Source organism: Macrobrachium nipponense, chromosome 35 (genome assembly GCF_015104395.2).
Source record: "Macrobrachium nipponense isolate FS-2020 chromosome 35, ASM1510439v2, whole genome shotgun sequence".
Lineage (NCBI taxonomy): Eukaryota > Metazoa > Arthropoda > Malacostraca > Decapoda > Palaemonidae > Macrobrachium > Macrobrachium nipponense.
In genome coordinates this window covers 17,498,177-17,522,330 of record NC_061096.1, presented here as the reverse complement: position 1 = coordinate 17,522,330, position 24,154 = coordinate 17,498,177, and the positions used below count along the sequence as shown (strand labels likewise).

General features: G+C 34.5%; 1 protein-coding gene across 5 annotated transcripts in view; it reads left to right on the top strand.

The window, feature by feature from the left end:
* The window catches only part of LOC135208447 (uncharacterized), a 683,342-nt gene that overhangs the window by 474,172 nt on the left and 185,016 nt on the right, over positions 1–24,154 (top strand). The window contains exon 1 of one of the 5 annotated variants that reach the window (XM_064240637.1): positions 6,773–6,795. The exons of the other annotated variants lie outside the window; for them this stretch is intronic. The gene's annotated coding sequence lies outside the window, so the exon portion shown is untranslated. Of the gene's footprint in view, positions 1–6,772; positions 6,796–24,154 lie in introns of those variants that run through there. 5 annotated transcript variants of the gene reach the window in all.

Below are 24,154 nucleotides of genomic sequence, written 5' to 3'. Positions count from 1 at the left end.
TCTCTCTCTCTCTCTATATATCAATATAGATAATATATATATCTATATATATCTATATATATATATATATTATATATATATATATATATATATATATAAATAGAGCAAGTTTTCACCTACATTAAGAAGTTTGCCAGAAACTTGAAGGCATGCACTGTAATTATAATTTGAGTTAACATGAATGGATATAATACTTTAAGTAAATCAATCTAATTAGAGTTTTGCAATTAATCGTTTCTGTGTATTCCAGTTCTCTCTCTCTCTCTCTCTCTCTCTCTCTCTCTCTCTCTCTCTCTCTCTCTCTCTCTAATTTCCGTAAAAGAGATAGTTTCTTTAAGGAACTTAATTTAGCAGCTCTGATTAAAATTCTCTCGGGGTAAGGTTCTGTTGACAAAGGAAGTCGTCCTCGGGTTGCAGACTAAATTCTAATCCCTGGTGTATTTGCATCATGTGACTTGAACCTTTTGATCGTTAAACCTTGTTTAAACTACGATAATAATATGGTTTTTAAGAATGACAACTGCATCTCAGCGTGTGATTCGTCGTGCTCATTTAGAAGGAAATGCTGAACGATCATGTATGGTTTGATCAGTTCCAGTACAAGCATTATATGTACACACATATTTCTATATATGTATATATATATATATATATATATATATATATATAAAATTGTATATTTGTTTAAAATAAAAAAATAAAAAAATAAAATTAAAATTTATATATATATTTATTATATAAAATATAATATATATAATATAATATTATATATAATATATATAATATATACACAATTTCATCGAGTTACTAAATGTCCTTTAAATATCTAATATTTTCATATTAACCGACAGATCTCTTATCGACTAAAAAATTCCCCTTCGGTTAACATATATGAGAATATATTAATTCCGAGATAGAGTGAATCAGATATGAAAGGACATTTGTAATATATATATATAATATATATATATATATATATATATATATATATATTGTGTGTGTGTGTGTGTTTGCTGACGTGTTTGTATGTGTATAATAATTATATATGGGTAGTTTGAGAACGACGTGAAGAGATGAATAGCGTTATATTACGAAATGACCGTTTCCCATCTTCGAATCGTCGTGTCGGCTGGAATCTGTTGCGCCTTGTTGTCAAGAGCAGCTGTCAGTTCCAAGGTCATGTGATAGAATCTACCTTAATCAAACGAGACACGTTGAATATCTCCCAAGGACCTTGGAATTCAATGGTCGTCAGCAACGTATTTCTACAAAGAGTAATCAAGAAGATTTAGGCGTCTTCTGGAAGATTATTGACTTGCATATGCCTTCATTTGGTTATACTTACTGAATATATATATATATATATATATATATATATATATATATATATATATAATATATATGTGTGTGTGTGTGTGTGTGTGTGTGTGTGTGTGTGTGTGTGTGTGTAGGTATGTATGTATGTAATCCCAAATACAAAATATATTAAAAAAATATAAAATTAAGGGTAATGCAAACAAATGCGATTATCTTTCAGGAGTAGACAAGAAAAATAAAGATGGTAAGAAATCAATGGATGAGTCTAAGCAAATACTCTGGGAGATAGATGTAGTCATACAGGTTAATGAGTAAATTGATCTTGAAAAAGCGAAAGATAAAATAAAGATGTGCTATCCGAGAAGTATGCTGACTACTGTTGATGGGGCGAGTATTTTGATGATTTGTTGAATGCAGAGGAAACCATCGTAAAAATGTTAGTGTAAATATGAGTGCTTATGGAAGGAAATATTTATGATTGAGAGGGTTAGTTTTCAAGTAGTAGAATGTAGAAAGTTGGAGCGAGTGGATGGCCGTGGTTTTTAGGAAACATTTATAAGAGAATAATGATTATTAAGTAAATTAGAATGAAATAATACTTGTTTGTAAACCAAGGAAGGCGTGTATGATTTAAACTGAGAAAGCATAATAGTTCAAAAAGAAATATGTATGAAAAGAAGTGGAACTTTAGATAAGGAAGAGGGAGTATGGATGTATAGCTGGTTCACTTAAGGTAGATTTTTGGATGAGCCGTATGCCTATGAGACGTTTGTTCGGCGGCCGCTGACTGGCTGGTACCGGGAGGTGGGCAGCTCCCAGCCAATCAGCGTCCGCCAAACAAACGTCTCGTAGGCATAGGGCTCACCCAAGAATCTACCTTAAGTGAACCAGCTATAGTGTTTATCAGGAAGCAGTTGTGCAGGAAGGAAGAGTCAGGGCGCGCATGAGCGTCAAGAAAGCTTATGATAGAATTGTTAGAGGTGACAGGTGAAAGGTTCTAAGGAATTATGATGTAGAAGTCAGTGTGTTTTTAAAACAGCATTCATTCCTCTTGCTTTTGTGACACCTTAGTAATAGTGAATAGGAATTTTCCTGTCTTCAATTTACACACTATACACTTATTTCCCTGTACAGTGGAAATTATTATAAGTGGTTATTTTTTAATCAAAATGATCGTTTTTTTTATTTATTTTCTATCTGTTTCGTTCAGAAAACATTTCCCCTGGGAATAGATATGAATTGTCTCGATATGAATGAGTTTGTTAAAACTATGCAAAATCAGTGTTTTTTTCTTCGGTTGAAACCAAAGTTAGTTTCACAAGAGGAAGAGAGAAGTTCTGTTTGCCTAAACTTCCCTTCAAGTTACAGTTAAAACTTCGATGCCTCATGCAAAATTATGAGCCCCTCTCCCACGCTAACTGTAAAACTTATTTTTCGTAATTTCAATATGCACATTTAATACATTTAATATCTTGCAACTAAAATTTTTATAGTAAGTCCTAATGGATTTCCAAGTGAACACATAATAAAAAAAAAACTATTTGTTTTTTCCAAGATGAAACTCTATATATTTGATTTTGTCTTTATAGGTGCGAGGTTAAATTTAGGTATTTTTGAAATCTTGGGATATTTAAAGTCAGCGTAGAAGGGTATTTTGAAAGGCAGTGTAGAAAATGGGAAGGAATTGCCTCTTAAGAATGAATGTTAATATGCTTTCACATGTTTTCCTTCTCATACAGAATAAAGTAAGAAAAATAGCATTAACGTTATTTTGTGTATATATATAAAAAAGATATATATATATTATCTATATATATCATATGTATATTATATATATATATATATATATATATATATATATAGATATATAGTAATATTATTATATATATATATATACATATATGTATATGTGTGTGTATGGATGTATATGTGAATGTGTGCTCGTGCGCGTAACCTTTCCGGCTCGTTGTCTATATACTGTAGAAAAAAAAAAATTGTTCTTATAAAAGTGAAGGGTAATATCGCAACAACAGATCGATGAGAGGGTCAAATCTTCGCCAGTGAGACAACAAACCCAGCTGCGGATGTGTCCAACAATTAGGACGGCCAAGCTGTCGCAAAAAAAAGAGAGAGTGAGAGAAATAGAGTACCCTGCAGGTAAATATTGACTCAACGACGTGTGGATGTAGGCTATCGTTAGAGACAGATATAGAGGGAGAGTTCGTTTATTTCTTTATTTTGTTGTATTTTTATTGTCTCATTCAGTCAAGGGGGGAAAAATATAAAACTAGTTTTCTCGTCAATGAAAAGGAAATTCAGTAAAGAAAATCATTTGTATTCCAATGAGTTTTCACGTAAATGAGAACGTTTCAGAATTCTTTATTTTACATAATGATTTACAATAGTAATCAAAAGCAACCAAACCCCAGGAAAAGATTGTAAAACAATCTATATTGTTAGTGAGAATTAATCTTCAATTCCTTCTTATAAAACCCTTTTCGAACATTTATGGTATTTTAAAAATTTCTCTCACACTTTGTAGTGCTTTGTCGCACGTAGCCATATCATGAGTCTTATCACATCACTGTGATTCATATATACGCATATACCTACAAATGTCCTTTAATATCTAATTCGCTCTACATTGGAATTAATATATTTTCATATATGGCTACGTGCGGCAAAAGCACTACAAAGTTATCAAGGTCGAGGTGGGTTGATGCCGACTCTAAAACAACGAATACTGAGGGCGACAGGGATTTGTAGGTGAGAAGCGGCATTAACTTACTATAGCTCTCGTAATAGCCTTGTGGTTAAAGCACCTCACTGTACGCCATGAATTCTTGGTTCCGTGGTTCGCGTCCATGAGGCGACGAATTTCTTATCAGCCGAGAAATTCCCATTCGGTTAACATATGTGAAAATATACTAATTCCGAGGTAGAGCGAATTAGATATTAAAGGACATGTGTAGCTTAATGCTTATATATGAATCATGGTGATGTGATAAGACACACACACACACACACACACACATATATATATATATATATATATATATATATATATATATATATATATATATATATATATATGGCGCTGAATGGCCTTCTTGGCCCAGTGCCTGGGATTTAGCCCTAAATATCATACATCCATCCATATATATATATATATATATATATATATATATATATATATATATATATATATATATATATATATAACCTCCACCCAACAACTACGCATATACTGAGCGCCTTATGACATTAAAACTCATCATTTATTTGGTGAATACTCCTTCATCAAGGTAAGTCAGTTGACAGACATGAATTTATTCAACGCAATTGTAATGTGTGTAAAAAGGAAAAGTAATCAGGATTTAAGTAATCTATTATGATTATAGTTTTAAAATTAAATTCTCTCTCTCTCTCTCTCTCTCTCTCTCTCTCTCTCTCTCCTCTCTCTCTCTCGTGTGTGAATATAAACAGGTTTTACTGACTCAGAAATAATTGTATTAGATTTACACTTACGATGAAAAATATCTGCATAAAAATAATAAAGACTTTATCAACAAATGAACCGAGAGCCCATATGGTCACTTACCTATCCATTTTTCTAACTTCCAGTGCATTCAAAGCGAAAACTCCCCAGCAACTTATGCAAATTAGTACTGACCCTGAGACTATTAAACGTCTCGGTATTAATAGAAGAGTAAGTTAGAAAGTATTAGCGTCCTATAAAACCAGATAATAAGCAGTCGATCGCCCTTAAACGGTCGAAAAGCGTCATTGTTTTTTTTTTGGCCTTGAAAACCTAGAAATGGGAACTCTGCACTGCGTCACATTGTTAACATGCCGCTGTTCGTGAGCTGTGTCTAAGCCGACGCTGGATGGTGTGGAAAGTGATGACGTAACTCACTCTCTCTCTCTCTCTCTCTCTCTCTCTCTCTCTCTCTCTCTCTCTTCTATCTTTTGTGGCTTTATATATTGGAATAGACAAATATTAATAATTATGTTCTCTATATACGAACATCTCCAGTATCAGTTGACCTATACCGCAATTCCGCTATACCATAGTTCCGCAGGTGATTTGATTTTGAGATATACATTTCCTATAGTGTCAATTCTTTGATGGAGAAGAACAAATGGTCTTATTGTTATTATTATTATTTATAAAATATACACCCACATACATTTTATATATATATATATATATATATAAATTATATTATATATATATATATATATAATATACACACACACACACGTCGCCAACTGGTGTTCCCAAGGGATCTGATCACTTCCAACAGGTTGGTTGAAGTCCGCTTTGCATCTTTTCATTTTACAGAATTGGGTGTCTAGTATTGGTTAGTCGGCTATAGAGTTTTACAATCAGGGTGGAGAAAATCAAAGATCTAGCAGCCACATCCAGTGGTGTGTGTCTGTCCGCGTTTGAGGTTAGAATTACAAGACATCATTAAAGGGAATCTAGATCATTTGCTCAAAATAAAAGACATGATGAAAGGATATCGTGCTAAGTACAAATGTTCTTATTACTAATTTCAAGAGGCATTTATGCTGAACTCCATTTCTTTGGTATGATGTGGTAAAATTTTATCAGTGATCATGCTTCTGACACCATGATTATAGTTATATGGGTTTAGAAATAAACCACAGCTTTGTATTGTTAAGGTTTGGTTGAATTGTAAGTCGTTACTGTAGATGGTAGATATGTAAGATCGTTGTCCTGAATTTTGGATTTTAATCAAGATCCATTAGTGAAACTGCCGCTTTAAAAGAGACATCTATTGCATAATGAGCAACTAAAGATATAAAACTAGAGGACATTGTATGAAAACGCTGCGTAAGAAGCCATTTAAATACTTTGTATATCCGCGATCCAGTCTTTTATTCTTTTACTGAACCGATGTGTCCAAACACTGGTACCTTTCCCATTCATTTCGAATGCAAAAGTTTATTGAGAGGAAAAAACAAATTTTTATGTGCCTCTGTAATGGAAACTACCAGCGAATGGGCTGGAAAACTTTTTATTCCCTAAGTAATGAGAGAGGATGCGGCCTTTAAAAATCCTTTAAATGAAATTGTTTAATTACAATTTTTTAAAATCGGAAAATAGTATATTCGGTTTTTAGGTAACGACGGTTACCTGCCTCTAAGTGGGTATTTGATTATAGTAAGATTTTGTCAGATTTTTCCAGCGAAGAGTGCCCATTTTATTTTCATCTCGCCAGATACATATATATGGAAAGAGAAAAGTCATTTCCAGTGAGTTGACTCTCCGGGACAGACCACGCGATCCACGCCGGATTTCATCCTGGAAAAGCTTTTGAAGGAGGCGACATCATCATCCGAATTTGGCCGAATATATCCCCCCCATCTGGGATGACAGTAATCGTCCACTGAACGCCTCGACTTCCTCCTCCGATTCTCGGAAGCTGTGAGCATCTCGTCTGCAGAAAGGTACGGATGCATCTTTCTCGCTTCCCTTTGTTAACACCGCTCGTGTCATCAGCATAAGAAGAGGCCGAAATGTGGTCCGCATGCATCATTCATAAAGGTGTTTAAAGCACACCGTCCTCCTTGACAGCCAGGAAGGAGCGCTGGCATCCCCGGCGTCATTATGGGAGTCGTCATGAATTTCCTCACGGCGCTGCTGGTCCCAGAATGCAAGAGGGGTTGCCTCCAAGGGAGCTGCTGGCCACCTGTTGTTGTTGTTGCTGCTGCTGTTGTCGTTGTTGTTTTTAATGCTAGCTGGTCTTTTATTCCAGCATGGACTCCTGCTACCTTAGAAGGGAAGATTTTTGTACCAAAGTATAATCAATGATATTTGATAAGTAAATAATTAATTATTCCAAAAGTAAGCTTTCAGATGCTGATTGACGGTTTTCTATCTACACCGAATTGTCATATATATGTATTTTCTTTATTCATTCATGATTCTGCATAAATATTTACACTTGAATGCAATTGCGTATCATGATTAACCCAAAGATGATCTTAAATCTCAGGGATTGAAGATCATCTATTTTGAACTGAGTTTATATGCGCTCTGTGCTTACCAAAAGGAGGTGCTTTTAAAAACGATTTTTGTTCGAATGCTCTGTATGGTGGTTGTTATTCAAACGAAGAGTTTATGAACCTACCATTAAAAAAGACGTGTTATTTACATCCATCATTCACCTATTTTCTACTCTCTGTGGGCAGAAGTCTTGCAAATGCCCTTTTTAAAAAAAAACTAAGGCTAGAGAAGTTAACATCATTTCATTGTTTTTTCTCTTTCTACGAAGGAAACCGAATGTGGCTTAATGGTCACTCTCGACTCCATTAAATTTTTCACAACAGGAATAACTTCTATTTCGACTGTTTTCACCACTGAAAGTACGACATCCCTGTTCATTTATGTGTTGGGTTGAATGTTAGTGACTTACATAACATCAATTAGATGTTGCAGCCCTTTCTGCCAAGGTAGAACCATCTCAATTGTATAGAAACAATCAGTACAAGTAGAAAACACAAAACGGTTACTGGCCATGAAAGGGACACCACAAGATCAATAACAAATCACCATGGTGCCGGTAAGTGTGACAGTTCGTTAAAGGTCTTCACCATCCTTCCGCTATTTAGTTTCCAGGAAACTTGGCGTCATTTATGTATGTTACATAAGATCGCTCTCCACCAGTCATTTAGAAAACCTAAATTTCTACAGCGAAATAACTGTGTAGGTTGTGCATTTCACTACTTTACCGGGAGAGCTCAACCATTATCATTAGAAGAGAACAACTTAGAACTATATAAAGGTAGAAAATTAAAAGATAATGTTAGGAGCGGAGTTTCTCGTTCATCCGACAATATGTTCTTTTCCCTGAGGACACAATGAAGAGAGGAAAGTTATTGTTAGAACCAAGTGCTTTTTATTGCTGTGGGGATTTGTTGCACTCAGGCTGTTTTGGCCTAAATGTGTGTATCAGTTCAAAAACTATATCTATATAATATATGTATGTAGGTATATATATATATATATATAATAATATATATATATATATATATATATAGTATATATATATATATATAATATATATATATTAAGCGTGTCTGGAACGAATTGGTGCACCTATATAAGAGTGGGAACATGAGGGAAGGCTCATGGAATTTAACCTGTTGTCATCTGTAGCGGTCATGTCATAAAATTCAAAGGAAATTGACAGGTGTACAGACGTTCCATTAAGCATCTCTCTCTCTCTCTCTCTCTCTCTCTCTCTCTCTCTCTCTCTCTCTCTCTCTCTCTCTCTCTCTCAGGATGGTTTTACAGCCCTGAAAGCTGTAAACTATATTTTAAAAAGATTTCAGTTTGCAAACAGTTTGAAAATGTGAAAATGTCGTAGATTGATGCGTATCAGAATGGATATGCAGAACCTTTCCATGCATGCGATCTCAGAGACCTGACTTTCCAATATTGCTCATGGCAGCTGTTTCCTTCATTTCAAAAGGATGAGAGAGAGAGAGAGAGAGAGAGAGAGAGAGAGAGAGAGAGAGAGAGAGAGACTAGCCTTGAAATAAGAAATAAATCCTTTAAATGTTCTTTTCATAAATGAATAAAATTATCAATGATAATTACAAGTTGCTCAGTAATTGTAACTTATATTAGTGTAACGGTTATTACTGTGCTATTAATCCTTTTCCCCTTCTTTTTTTAGTATAACATGAAGATACCAGTTGTCCCGAATGCAGTGAATAGAAAATTAATTGGATGAACAGGTCTACCTCATGTTATGTAAATTGTATTTTTGACCGCGCTCAACAACAAAAGCGATCTCTATTTTCGCTGAACGTTGTTCAGGTATATACTTCTTAATATTTGTAATGCTTCATGCAACTTGCCGTCCGCCTTTGGGCAAAGGTTTGTTCCGACAGGAAGCAGCCTGAAACACCATTAGTCTTGTTTGTTTGGGACGAGTCTAGTGGTGTAGAGAAAGCCTCTAATCTCTATTAACACCTTGCTACACTTTGGACAAGGACCTATGTTTTCATAATGCCGAATAAATAAAAACTAGGCGACCAATTTATATATCACTCGCTCTAAAAGGCTTGTGCTTTAAGTAGATGCGTCTCATTATATCCAGCTCCTGAGGAGACTAGATTAGCAGATATCTCATAGTATTGAAATGTCATGAAATCTATCGTATTTAAAGTAATGAAACGTTTACTGTTCTGTTTCATGTAAAGCAAAATTTTAAAATTGTAATCCCGTGAGTGATCGAGGTTGTGCATAGAGAAAAACAGATAAATTTTGTGCTGCTTACACCGTTTGCCAAAAAAGAAAAAAATAAATAAATAAAATTCCTCCCTTGACAATGCAGTGCTTGGTCCAAACTTATAACAGATTTTCTAAATCTGTTACAAAATTATCCGATGTTTCTTTTATATTATTTTGAAGGGACCTGGATTGATGACATGACCGTCTCGTTCAAATCTTCTAATTCTTCAAATTTAAACTCTGATTTTTTTTATTTATTGAGATACTTGTTTTTGTGAGTCCCGAGAAGTGTTCACAGTTCATTGAGTATTCTCATGATCAAAGAATATTCATTAAAGCGCACATGGCAAAATAGCTGCCATGACAAAGGACGCCATTATTAATTTATTTGGGATCAGCGTTCTTTACTGCTGCCATTTCTTGTCAGTCATTTCATTTCATCAGATATCTGAAAGATTCCTGAATTTGTAGCGTGAAGTCACGGCCTTTACAAATAGATCAGTTGTCATCGACTCATATTTTTGCTTGCAGTCATGCTAACGTTATTCTGAAAACATAAAGCGCGATATATAAAGTTGGCAGGATTAATCTCAGCACTATGAAAAGAAGAAAGTTTCAATTAACAAAACTCTGAATTGCCTTTGAAATATCTTGCAGACTTAGTCACTAATTTCCAATACACTATTGTCTCTCACTGGCTCATAAAGAAAAATCATCATTCTCCTTAACAACCTTTTTCCTAAATTAAAAATTGGCAAAATAACAGAAAATTGCGTTAGTTCCAACCTTCTTTCTAAAATAAAAATTGGCAATATTAGTTCCATCATTTTTAATTAAATGAATGGCATATTTGAACGTAGTGTTTATACATATTTCACTCAGTGTAAAAAAACAAAGGAATTTGCGTCATACCGCCAACATATAATACCAGTTTTTATTTTTCACAAAAACCTGGTCTATATTGTGTTCCATTCCGCAGTTTATTTTATATCTCGTGACCCTCTTTGTCGAGTTTTATTGTCTTAAGATATTCTGAAAACCTCCTGTTCAATGTATGTCTCGTTACAAACTACTTTTTTTATCCTTTTCCTTGTTACATGTCCCGTTATATGTCTATATTCTCTGGGATTCATCAGTAACTATGATTAGAATCCACGTCTCTCTCTCTCTCTCTCTCTCTCTCTCTCTCTCATTAATGTTAAGTTAGTTATTCTAAGCTGTCTAAATATGAAATGGTTGCTACAATTCAAGAATTAGAAAATTATCCACTAAAAAAGTGTTTGAAGCATTGGAACGTAGTTATTTACCCTTGTTTAAAATTCATTTGACAGAACCGATCAAAAGTATAAAATCATTTTAGTTTTACGAGTCTTGTATCGACAGTAGTAAGAAAATAAGGGTGGAGATAACTTCCCTATCCTTCGCATTGCCATATTGGTAGGTACGAACTTTACATTTCCTCCTGGCCAAGGTTCACTACATGGAGTAGGACATAAATGAATTCTTCATTTCTTTCCTTTGAGGATGCCAGACATATCATAAATGATTATACTTAATCAACATTAGGAAGTCGAGTAGGTGAGAATTCAGAGTATAGCCTTCATACTTACATATAGTCACTTTTGTTATTTGACAGAATAAAGCATATTTTTCACCTTTGCAACAGAGAGTCCTATGGAACGTGCACAGAAATCCGCCAGCCTTCACACCGAACGTGACAGGTATCAAGGACTATTTTCTCCCAGATAGATGTGTTTTTACAGTCGTGATCTTTTCGGGGGTTAGGAATGAATTTAGAAGAAAGAGCGCCGAAACATGCTTACTCATATATGTATATCTTACATTATGTAAACTTATAAGGACACGTAAATATAGGTTTTACATAGGCACAAATTAAGGTTAGAAAGATAACGGGAAAGTATGAAAACGAGAGAGAGAGAGAGAGAGAGAGAGAGAGAGAGAGAGAGAGAGAGAGAGAGAGATTTCTCAACTCCAATCCCTCTCTCCATTTATCTCCAGTGGCAAACTTTCCCACGCTTTCCTTTTGTAGAGCTTTGCAGTTGAAAGGTAACGAGTCACTTCTTTTTAATGGTATTATTCACTCATCTCCCTTCATACTTTGCGAACCTTGAAACATCATCAGACAATGCCTCTTTGAAACAAGGATGTCGTGGCTTCCTAACATTTCTTATGTCGTAATTTTTTTTTTTTTTCATTTTGGATTATACAGCCTGTTAATACAGATTATTCTTATTTATATTTTTTTCTATTAAATTATGAATATATCAGAAATAACAAATGTATATAAATACACATACATACACACACACACTCACACACACACACATATATATAGATATATATAATATATATATATATATATATGTATGTATATATATATATATACATATATATATATATATATATATATCTATAGTATATATATATATAGATATATAATTTTAATTGTAATTGCTAATGTTCAGAAAGCTATCTCCACCAACAAGATATCCTAAGGTCAATCTCCGATCGAGTTTGAACTCTTAATGTAAGTTAAGTCAAGTTCCATTTTATATTTTTAGTCTTAACAGCAAATTATTCACTGAGCATGGCCGGATTTATCTGTAGGCTACATTGGCTGTATAGTTCTTCGCACAGCTCACTGACAAAACTTTATTTACGTTTATTTTTCGTTTTTATCTCTGCTAAAAGTTCTGATTAAGGGAAAAAGTTCAACGTCAATTTCCTAATTGCGGACCTATCATTTATAAACAGTTAGCGGATTAGTGTCTATATATCTGTTGTTGAATTAAAATAATATGAATTTCAGTGTTTTACAAGCGCTCTGTTTTTTCCTTCGAGTGCCATTCTGTTTGGAAATTTCACATGCTGTACTGGTGTGTCAAGCCAAGTGCTTTACGCAATACCTCTGTCCCCAGAGTTTTTTTTTTTTTTCTTCTTCTTACGATGACAAGTGCCACTACCCGAGGACCCACTCTGCTCTAAATATCACCCGAATATCACGCGATAAACAACTGACCTACATATACCACATGTTTATAAATGTCACGCGCAAGCACTAACTAGCCAAATTCATCTAAATCTTGATATGGTTAACAGAGCAAGACGAGTTCTCTCAAGGTCATGCGGGGAAAACTTCCTCCTTAGCTTTACTAGTCTTTACGAATCTTGTTTGGATGACGTCATTGGTGAGAGAACAATAATACAATAATATTTCTTCTTTGCTTTGTTTATGGTGAAGAGTCCGTGAAGGTCGTTTTCAGTTGTTGTTGTTTTTTTGTTTTTTTTATTGTCTGACGCACACGCACGCACAGGCACGTTCATATATATATATATATATATATATATATATATATATATATATATCTATATAATATATATTGTGTGTGTGTGTGTGTGTGTGTGTGTGTGTGTGTGTGTGTGTGTGTGTGATTATTTGATAAATTATATATGTATATATGCATGGGCGTGTGCTCAAATACTATATTATGTTTGTGTACATTTCTCTCTCCCGTTAGTAAGGCAAGATTCATAACATAATGGAGCTCAGACACTTTAGTTAATAAAAATCTAAATTTAGAGATGCATATGTTCTATATGATTATAAAAGACTTCAGTAAGATATTCATGTTTGTGGTCTCAATTTCTGAACTCGTTTACCTACTTTGTCTATAAAAGGAATGACTTTCACCAGGATATTGTTTTTACAAGTGAAGAGATATTTGCTTATCCACTTTGTTCGTAATAAAATACTTTCAGCAAATAATCCCGTAAAATATTATGTTAATTTGTGAATGAACTCCATAAGGATCGGCAAACTTCTCATCGGAATGGCTCAGGCGATGGGCGTTTTACTTACTTTTCAAGACGACGGAATCAAGTTATTTGATACTCTGGCTGATTTATCTTTGTTTTTTAACGGCACGAGAAACGTATTGCAGACAATTTTGTATAAAAGTGAACAATGGCTGAAAACCGTGATAAAACGATAGGAATGAAAGGGAAAAGTGAAACCATTTTCCTCATGTTCGTTAACTACTTCAACAACACTTTATAATAAAATATTTATGTGAAATATATATATATATCTATATATATATATATATATGTGTGTGTGTGTGTGTGTGTGTGTGTGTGTGTACTCACACATCCACAGGTGAAAAATAAGAGACAGGGTGTAGGTCCTGACCGGTTTCGGCTTTATTTTCAAGCCATTGACAAAGGACTGATCAGTCCTTTGTCAATGGCTTGAAAATAAAGCCGAAACCGGTCAGGACCTACACCCTGTCTCTTGAATTTTTCACCTGTGGATATGTGTGATAATGAATCACGTGCTAAAGTGATTATAATCATATATATATATATAATATATATATATATATATATATATTATATTATATATTATATATATATAATGTATATATATATATGTGTATATATATATATATATATATATATATATATATATATATATATATCATATACATGTGTGTGTGTGTGTGTGTGTGTGTGTAGAGAGAGAGAGAGATAGATAGGTAGATAGATAGATATATGCATGTATGAAAACGTACATGTGTGTCTGTGTACTTGAACGGAATATGCTTATTTTTTTGTATTAGAAAAGACTACTCCAGCTGACATAACGTCAGCAAAGTACATCGTCAGGTTGAAAATGACTATGCCTCTAGATTTTGTAGACAGAATATTCATTTGTGGTAAGAGCAAAAAAAGTAATATGTAACGACCCAGTAGCATTCATAAGGTAATTCATCAGTCAACCAGGTAAACTGGACTCGGTGCAACTTGTTTCAAATTCCTTCTGATCTTTGTAGCGTGAGACTGCTTGCTTTCAGATCGACGTTGATCGGTTAAAGAAGGACGTCGCTATCAGCGCCTACCTGGCGGTTACTTCACCACAAACCCAGTTAGGAGGAAGCAGAGAATCTTCTTGTGTTACAAGATTTGAATGGAAATCATTTATTTCTTTAGGATCACTTAATATTCTTTGCAGCGTCCCTTCGGCCCATAGCTGCGGCCCCTTTCATTCATTTTACTGTACTCCCGTTCATATTCTCTTCCATATTACTTTGCACCAGCTATGCCGTTTTTTCTTCACAATATTGGCTTTTAGCAGTGTTACCATAAACCGTTCTTCTGATTTTGTAACGTTATTTATGATTCAATGGTTAGAATGAGGAAAATTTAATGGTTAGAATGCGTATTTTCCGACGCAGAATTATTTTCCGTCACATAAAAAAAACTATGCGTCACTAGCTCACATAAAGTATTTTTGACCAAGAAAAATAAAGGATTTCAATAAAATTCATTTCTATAAATAAGCAGAATATGTTTTATAACTTTATTTTCATAATAAAACATAAAAAGAATTTTATTCCTCAGTGCCGTGGCCTGTGGTCGGGAAAGCCACGGAGGGTTGCCAGATGTCACCAGAAAGCCACACTAGCAGACGAAATTACTCAAAACGGCAACCCAGCTTGCACCCTTTCTTAACAGTGGTTTCACAGTGCAACTTCGAGTTTTCTTCCCGTTCCGCATTTGGATCCTTTCTGCTCTCTATTTCTCTTCAGCACTGGAAGGCCGCGTAGATCCTAGTGCTTGGCCATTGGCCTTAATTTTTTATTCCATTCCAGTGAAAATTATTTGTCTGAGATATAGCTACTTATTGTTCTCTGAGGTACTGATACTATTGGCAATTCCTTCTTTGATAACACATCCTACATCCTGTTTTTGAAGCGTTGCTCACAACTCGGCTGTTTTGAAAATAATGTCAAAAATAATACATTATTAACTGTGGCATTATTTAATACAAATGATATGGTATTGTTTTAGTATTATTTCTGTTTATTTACATCCGTTCTTACTGTTTTTAGTTCCAGCAAACCTCTCGGTATCAGAAGTCGTGCATTATCTGCTTGTTGTGTCATAATATCCACTAATTCAGTGCCTTAGAAGTCTTTTTTGGCTGGTGTACTTGAGAGTCCAAGATGGATGGCAATTCTGGGGCCATATTCTGTCACCTGTAATTCATTAAAAAAAGTTATACCTCTGAGATTCTGTTATACATTCCTTCATTCCTTGACCTACATTTGTCATACGAAAAAAGTAAGGAAATGATTGTTTTTGTAATCTGTATGTTATATATATATATATATATATATATATATATATATATATATATATATATATATATATATATTCGCGTGAGTGCGTGTGTGCACGCGCGGACGTGAATAGTATGCAAATGTGCGTCCTTTTAGCATTTTAGTCTGTAAAGAGAACTTGCGCATCTTATTTGAAATAAGAAATAACGTAGCCTCTCTGCGTTCCAGAGTGTTCATAAACGATATATATTAGAAAAAAAAATTACGATAAAATATCAGCGTTAGTCGCTGCTACAAGAGTTCTCCATTTTCTACCCAATTTTTCATCATTATCACCTTCGGAAATTGAAGTTGATCAAGAAGAGAAATGACCTTTCATCTCCAAAGACCATCAGCTTATCCTGTGGTCCAGCTTATTACCATTTTCTTCTTCCTCCGTTGCAGAGTGCAGACTTCCCAGAGGGTTTCTTTTTATTTTTTTTATCCGAAAAAAACAGAATAAAAGGTCTTATGCATTCATCAAGTACCTCGTGAAGTGGAAGCACCTCCTTTAATAAAAACTAATTAAAATACTTCTTTCTAATTACATTCAGTAGAAGATTTTATATATATATAATATATATATATATATACATATATGTATATATTGTGTGTATGTAATATACACAATATATATATATATATATATATATATGTATATATATATGCATATTCATAGATTATTATAATATATATGTATGTATGTATGCATATACATAGATATATAATATATATGTATGTATATATATATATATATACGTACTTACATACTGTATATTTATACATATACATTAATATACATTATATATAATATATATTAGTAAAATATTGCGGGTAAATGGAAACCAAGAGGGTGACCAAAGTAATGTGCTTTAGGATGGACGGAGCTGGTCGATTTATGTAAGAACCGATTAAATGTGATACAAGCTGGTAAGATATGGAGAAAGATGATTCATAGTCTGGGCGAAAGAAGAAAAGGAAGGGAGTTGGTTCTTTGCAAAGGATTTGGGAGAGGAGATGAAAGTCTACTAAAGCAGGAGTAGGAGATCAATTATTGTGTGTGTGTATGTATAGGAGAGAGGACAGGAAGTAGAAATAATGCATAGTATAGAGTTTAATATTGAATATTTTGTATTTACCCAAGGATAACCGCTGGCTGTGGTTTTGTTTGTCTTTTTATTTTTTATTTCTTCAGTTCAAATCTCTATTATTATTATTATTATATTAGTGTGTTCGCTGTGGTTGATGCTCCTCTTATCGATAACAAGATTGAAAGCTGTAGATTTTAAAAATTCAGATCCATGCTTTTTCAGTTATTATTTATAACATTTTGGATCCTTTTAATATATATATTCGGAATAATTTTCCACTGTAAGGTTTTCATAAAATGTAGAAAACGGGAGTCAAGAAGTGGTCTGCATACCTGCGTGTGTTGTTTGAGAGGGGGAACTGTGTCATCAAGAATGACATTTTGTAATTAGTTTCTGGGTTCTTCTGTGCTACTTAGGTTAATTATGCTTCTCTAATCTAATTTTCATCACTTAGATATCGTGGCTAATTAATTCCAGGCCGAATTAAGCTCTAATTTAGCTTCGCTCAAGATGCATTCTGCTCTATATCTTACGTAGAGAGAGAGAGGGAGAGACAGAGAGAGAGAGAGAGAGAGAGAGAGAGAGAGAGAGAGAGAGAGAGAGATTTTTTATTTTTTTTTTTAGGACGAATTTAGTTTTATTGTTATGCGTTACGGTGTTTATGATATGAATGTAAAGTTGAAGCAGTAAAATTATCAATGACTTTTGAGCCTTGTTGCATGCTCACATGGATTTTATACTATTCTACAACTCAACTCAAGTTTTTCCATTTTGTTCGTTCCAGACTGCAGATGTGGTTTTCGTTAACTATCATTACTCAAATCAGACATTTGGAGCTCGGTTATAAAAGAATTATTTTCTTGTCTGGCCTTCTTGTCGTTATGTACTAGTAGCTCAGTGTCATAATTTTGTGAGATGTATTTTTCTGATTTGAAAACAGGCCATTAATGACGTAGCTTCTATGCTACACTAGAATTAATCAAACAAAATTTCGTTTCACAGAAATGAAGGAACTTATTTTCAAATAAACTAACAGTTATTCTCTCCGAAATAAATAGTACTTAGAAGTTACATCAGTTAGGTTTTAGATATCCCTCGAGAACCATCTTTCTGGAGAGCTAATAATAGATTACATCAAGTTTTCCCTGTTCTCTCATCTCCGTAATTTGTTTTATCCACTTCATATTATAATAAATAAAATTCCCACTTCTTTATTCAGAGAATATTGGAATTGTTGAATACAGAGGAAGATGAAAATGTAAATATTTAAATCATAACTTCAGAGGCGTCCGTTCAAGGGTGACTTCTTTGTTTTTGTCACATTAAAGGGGGTCGTGTAAATTAGCAGTTCCCGTAACAATGAAAATATCAACTATTTCATGGAATGGAAGTCGATCACGCCTGGTGTTCGAAAATGGGCTGTTAAAGGAATCTTTATCAATTTTGCGCTGTTAAGTACGAAGTAGAAATGAGTCGACAAAATGACAGGCACATGCAAAAGATGACAAGTAGAGAATTATTAAATGATTTTCTTAATCTTATCGCTGTATCGTTGGAATTTCAGAAGTTTAATATTTCATCTTATTTAAGCTGCGTCTTCATTTCTCTCATATAATTTATTCTTCTGTATTTCTTCCTCTGTACTTCGCTGCTGTCCCTGTCAGAGCATATAGAATTGAACATTGTTTCTTCCAACTAGTAGCAGTTTGGCTGATAGTAATAACAGTGCAATGTACAAACATATTTCTGGTGATAGAAATTCACTCTCGACGTGGTTCGGGAGTCACGTAAAGCCGTTGGTCCCATTGCTGAATAACCACTGGTTCCATGCAACATAAAAACACCATGCAAACAAACAATGTACAAACAACTGGCACAGCTTTATACCAGAAAAACCAAGCTAGATTACGAAAAGATCAAGGTATTCTGGGACTATTATGCAATGTATGGCTACGTGATACAAGCTGAAGTCTTGACCTAATCTTAGTAAATAGAAATTACTGATAGCTGTGGCAACACCATGGGACACTAACGTTATGGACAAGAACAGAGAAAATATGATAAAAGTAATAAGATCTAAAAAATATAACTAAATTTATGAAAAACTGAAGTGGAGGTAGAGCCTGTCATCCATAGTAATCCCATGGGAACTTAGGATAAAACTGGAGAAGATGGAAGCATCAGTCTCAAGCCATGCTTGCTCAAGAAAGGCTACTGCCGGCCACCACAAGGATGATTAGGAAAATGTTGGAATCCTAAGAAAATATAAGAAATAATAAAGTGAAAAAAAGATCCTTAGAGGCAGTTTGCAACTTAGATTGAGGGTCACGGATACCAACCTAGCATTGGTATGAGAAAATTATAATAGTATAACAGTAACAGTGCCCTATTATATGAAATATTGACTTAGCAAGACCTTCAGTATGTTAGTTCATGATTATATATAATCACGGTGTAATGTCCATAGATTATATGGGAGATTAGAAGGTTTGCAAATATTTCCATGAATAGGATCAGGACAAATAAAAGCGGACCTCAGAGTAATTAGTAATCTAAATATAACAGTTGTGATTTAAAGCAGGTAATGCTGAAGAATTAAATCTCTCTCTCTCTCTCTCTCTCTCTCTCTCTCTCTCTCTCTCTCTCTCTCTCTCTCTCTCAGTCCAGAATTTATCGGGCAGCCAAGAGCAGGCAAAATGTTTTATCGACTCCGTTATCCGGAATAGCCATGGAATAGCCCCGAGGTTATCTCCGTAAAAATGGGCAAAAGTTTTCGCCAGCAATTAATCCGGGCATTAAATCGAGACCCAGAAATTCACAATTACACACTCATAAAGAATTATACACCGTGAAAAAGGACATTAGGTCAGTCATGCAACCCATGGGTTTAATTCCAAATAATCAACCTATTTCTAAATCTTTTTCTTTTTTATTGATATAATGAACAGTCGTCAAAATAGAAAAAAAATCTTAGAAACCTTAAAAGTTTATACATGTAGAAAAGCAGTTATTCAAAACTAGCATCATAACTTCAAGCTCCTGAGAGAGAGAAAGAGAGAATTTTTTTTTACCGTAGAACAAGGGATGAGGCCAATGATCCTGCGTCCCGTTTCTAGTCCAACTAATCACGTTCTCTGTTACGCCACTTTTCGATATGGGTGAAAACTAATATATTAAACTATTAGTAAGAAAAGGTGGTGTTATAGTAATAAAAAAAAAAAGTTATCCTGAGCAATGTATAAAAAAAAGAGTACAGATAAGATATTAGATAAATATGATTCACGCTCCTTCGGCAAATTGTTGCGTAATATTAAAATTGTGAAATACAGCTTAAGTATACATGCAACTGCACACATAAATTATTCTAAAAAGTAAATGCGTAAAGTATACTGCAGAAGTGAACCCTTAATATAATTATGAATCTCTTATACATCCAACAGAGATTTCCATCATCATCATCAAATTTAAAGGTGTTGTTCAGTACAAGACAATATCCTCTCTAAATTATAAATCATGGTTTTATTCCATAAGTCAGAGTCTATTGTTTTCTTGACTGGACAAAAAAGAAGCTTATTCTCCAGGATTTTAACGAGCATGTTGATATACAAAGTAAGGAGCCTTCAGGGTTCATTATCATATAGATGATTAATTACGCTTGGCTCTGAAAATTATAAATATTTGTTCCTCCGTCAAACTTTTGAATGCTACACATGTTATAATTTTCAAAATTTTCAAAATTTTCGATCGAACTGTTGACATACATACATATTATATATATATAATATATATATATATATATATATATATATATATATACATACATACATACACATACACACACACACACACGTATATGCTTATGGTTCCTGTAAGATGCCAGTCCAGAAAGAAAAAAATCCCTTTGTGTTTCGGAAATAATGAAGGGAATAATGCTTGGTATACAGGATGAATGAGGTATTGGAAAGATAGGCCTAAATATGCAGGATATACAAGTTTACGTGGAAGAATCAGGTAAAGTGCCCCATACACTGAACGATTATCTGAGCAATTTTCTGTATCGATCGCAAAAACATTGTGCAGGACAGCGATTCCCAACCAGGGTTCCGCGGAACCGTGGGGTTTTCCTCATTCCATCATCAAGGGTTCCGCAAGAAGTCTTGAAATGAATATGTATTTGCAAATGGCGCTGATCTGAATTTACACAGCTCGAGTAGCAGTGGTAGACATTATATGATTTATATTAAGTAATTTATATATATATGAAAAATTCTTTCAGGGTTTCCTTGAAGGTATAAAGGTTGGGAATCACTGGTGTAGGGGCTTGTCTGAGTGCAAAAGTGGGCGGAATTTCGTGGTCTGAACGATCTCGGAGGGACTCTGTCATGACCAGGTTGCTGGCTTGCAACTTATGTCTGTCATACACAGGTCGTTTAATGCGTGTGTTTTTCTTCCGATATCTTCAGTATCTCAGGCTCTCAGCAACCCTTGACTTGTAAAGACGTATTGTGTAATCCTAGACTACCACATAATCTGGCTGTGGAATTTCAATAATGGCTTTGCAAGTCTCGGGAATTAATTTACCAAGAGATAGTGCCAGTAGTCTTTCATGAGATGTAATAGACATACGACAGGCGTTCCTTTCTTTTGAGTGGCAGGAGACACCAAAGATAATCATTTTAAGTAAGTTTCCTCGTTCATACGTAAATAATTTATTAATCCAGTCTCCCGGTACTAGATCTAGTTCCTTGGGATTAGGGGGCCCGATCCGCTAACCACGAGCTATTGATTTACTGCAAAGGGTTTTTGCTTATTATTATTATTTATTTTTTTTTTTTTGGGGGGGGAGGAGGCGAGTGGGCCAGTAAAGAACGAAAAAGTGTCATCAATAGCTATGCAGTGGTTCCCAAACTGGGAGCCGTGGCCCCCTGGTGGTCCATATAGCAGAATGAAGGGAGCCATAATCTGAGGATAAGTTTGTCTAAAATCGAGGTATTTTAGTTGGTAGACAGCCGCTAGTGGAGGCAACTTACAGGTGGACGGGGGTGGGGGGGCGGCGGGCATGGACAAGTATCCTGTATGAGAAATAGGTAACGACCGAAAAAAGTTTGGGAACTACTGTATCTAGAGCCTCCTTCAATTGAAGGAAGCAGCTTGCAGACAAAAATTACATACAGTACATGCGGTCACTACAATTAGCTTGCATTACTGTTTTGACATAATCTGCTTTTCTTTGTAGGCAATATACCTTTCTTCCTAGTATCCTAATAAACTCAGTCTTCATGTCTTTTTACTCAATTTCCACTTTTCCTTAATTATGATTTTCTCCCCAGGGTTATTTCTCACGTTCTGAAATTTACATTGAAAAAATACGTTGAAGATATATAACTGCATATCTCGAAGGAAAAAAACTTTCATGAAACAAAACAGTTAAACCAGCCGCGCCTAACGACCTCTTGTTACCACGGAAAAGGTAGCTTTTGTCACTGTCAGTTTTATCGTAAAAACAATAGTAAAAAAATCACACGACTTTGACATTAAGATAGTTCTCATAGTTTTCCATTTCTTATTCGTAAAATAAACACAAAAACGTTCATACGACCTTGACATTCCGAAATGTGTTTTTGTCATTTGCTTCATGCACGTCTTGTTTTCGCGGTTCTTCAGTTCCTTTCTTAAAAGTTCAATTTTTAGAAGCGAATAGGTTTGAATTTCTGTTTTCTGCGATATTGACAACCATACGTGAAAGCATCCAGGAGCGCTCATCATTATAATGTGTCTGGGGCTGTCTGTAGGGTATGATCAGGTTAGGTGATGTGTGGTCAAGTTTGGGAAGATTATATGGGCACAGCGGCTACAGAGAACATTCCCCTTTTACCAGTCCATTTTTTGGTTTTATTATGTCCTTCCTTTTTTTTTATAAAGTGCATAGTCCACTGATCTCAAAAAGTTACAATACAGCGATAATGTTCACAAAGAAATAAAGGCCAAGGAAAAGAGAAATGCTGCAGAAATATAGAGAAAAAATGTATCTGTCATAATCCTGGAATAGAGATATTTCTTGTCTTTACCGAAAAAATATTGTTGCCAAATTTAATATTTTTATTTGATTTTATATTTAGTGTTCTACAAGTGACAAATTTGTTCTGAGATCGTAATTCCCTTTATAATGCTTAAGCCAGGATAACGTTTTTTCATAGAAACCTCCAGACAGCAATTTCTACCATAATCTTGATAAGGAGTTAGAATAAGAAGCAGGCATTTCTTCTTGTACCCGTCGGTGTGTCACAATATAATCCGTCTGTCGTTCAGTTGCTATATTATGAAATAGATTAATTAGACATTACAAAAGAAGTTTGAATTCTTCGAATGCCCATCAACAAAAGGTTTCCCTCCTTGTTCATAATATACAGAGAAGTAAATGTTCTCTCTATTTTTGATAATCTTAGATTCTTAGAATCTTTCCAGCCACAGCAGAGTCAGTAGATAATGGTAATAACTAACTTCATGCGGGAGATGAAGTTGTTTCCTGAAAGGCGTTCATAATTTCTTACTCATAAAAGCCATGTAGCCTTCACGGTTGACTGAAACGAATCATCTGTAAAGTTAGAGCTGAGGGGCTAGAGGAAAAGTCCCTTTTCAAAATTACCTATTTCATTTTGTTGCTTGCGATAAGGCGAACGTGAATATCGGTGCGGTTGACATCCAAAGTCAGGCAACCAATTAAAACCTATGGTAAAATGAAACTTGGCTAAAAATAGGTACCACTAGGTTAATTTAGTGCTCATTTTCGGGACGTTCTTTACAGCACACTAACAGCTGTAACTTTATCACTACTGCCTTTGTAAAACACACCGCGCTGCATAAGTAACTCAAAGGTCCATCTCTTCAGGGCGTGATGCCTAACAATGAAGAAATATCTTAGCTTCATGAATGGTATTAAACGCAAGACCATCAACATATTATAAACGGAAAACATTTGTATACATTATCGGCCGCTTTTAGTAGTCTTGAGCTTCCTCTTTTTTTTTTTTTTTTTTTTTTTTTTTTGCGAAAAGAGAAGAGATATCATTATTCTTAAGATTTATACCCTAAACCATCACCCTCAACATCTGCATGAGATGTGGGACTAGTGTAGGGCTAAACACAGATGATTACTTTCTTCCGTTCTTGAAGAATCAAAAAGATTGAGTCGGTTATGGTTGGGCGGTTTTTTCTTAAAGTGGATAATCCGTTTAAAAACCTGGGGTGATATGGAAGAGATGACATTAGAAATAATGGTGGATAACGTGACT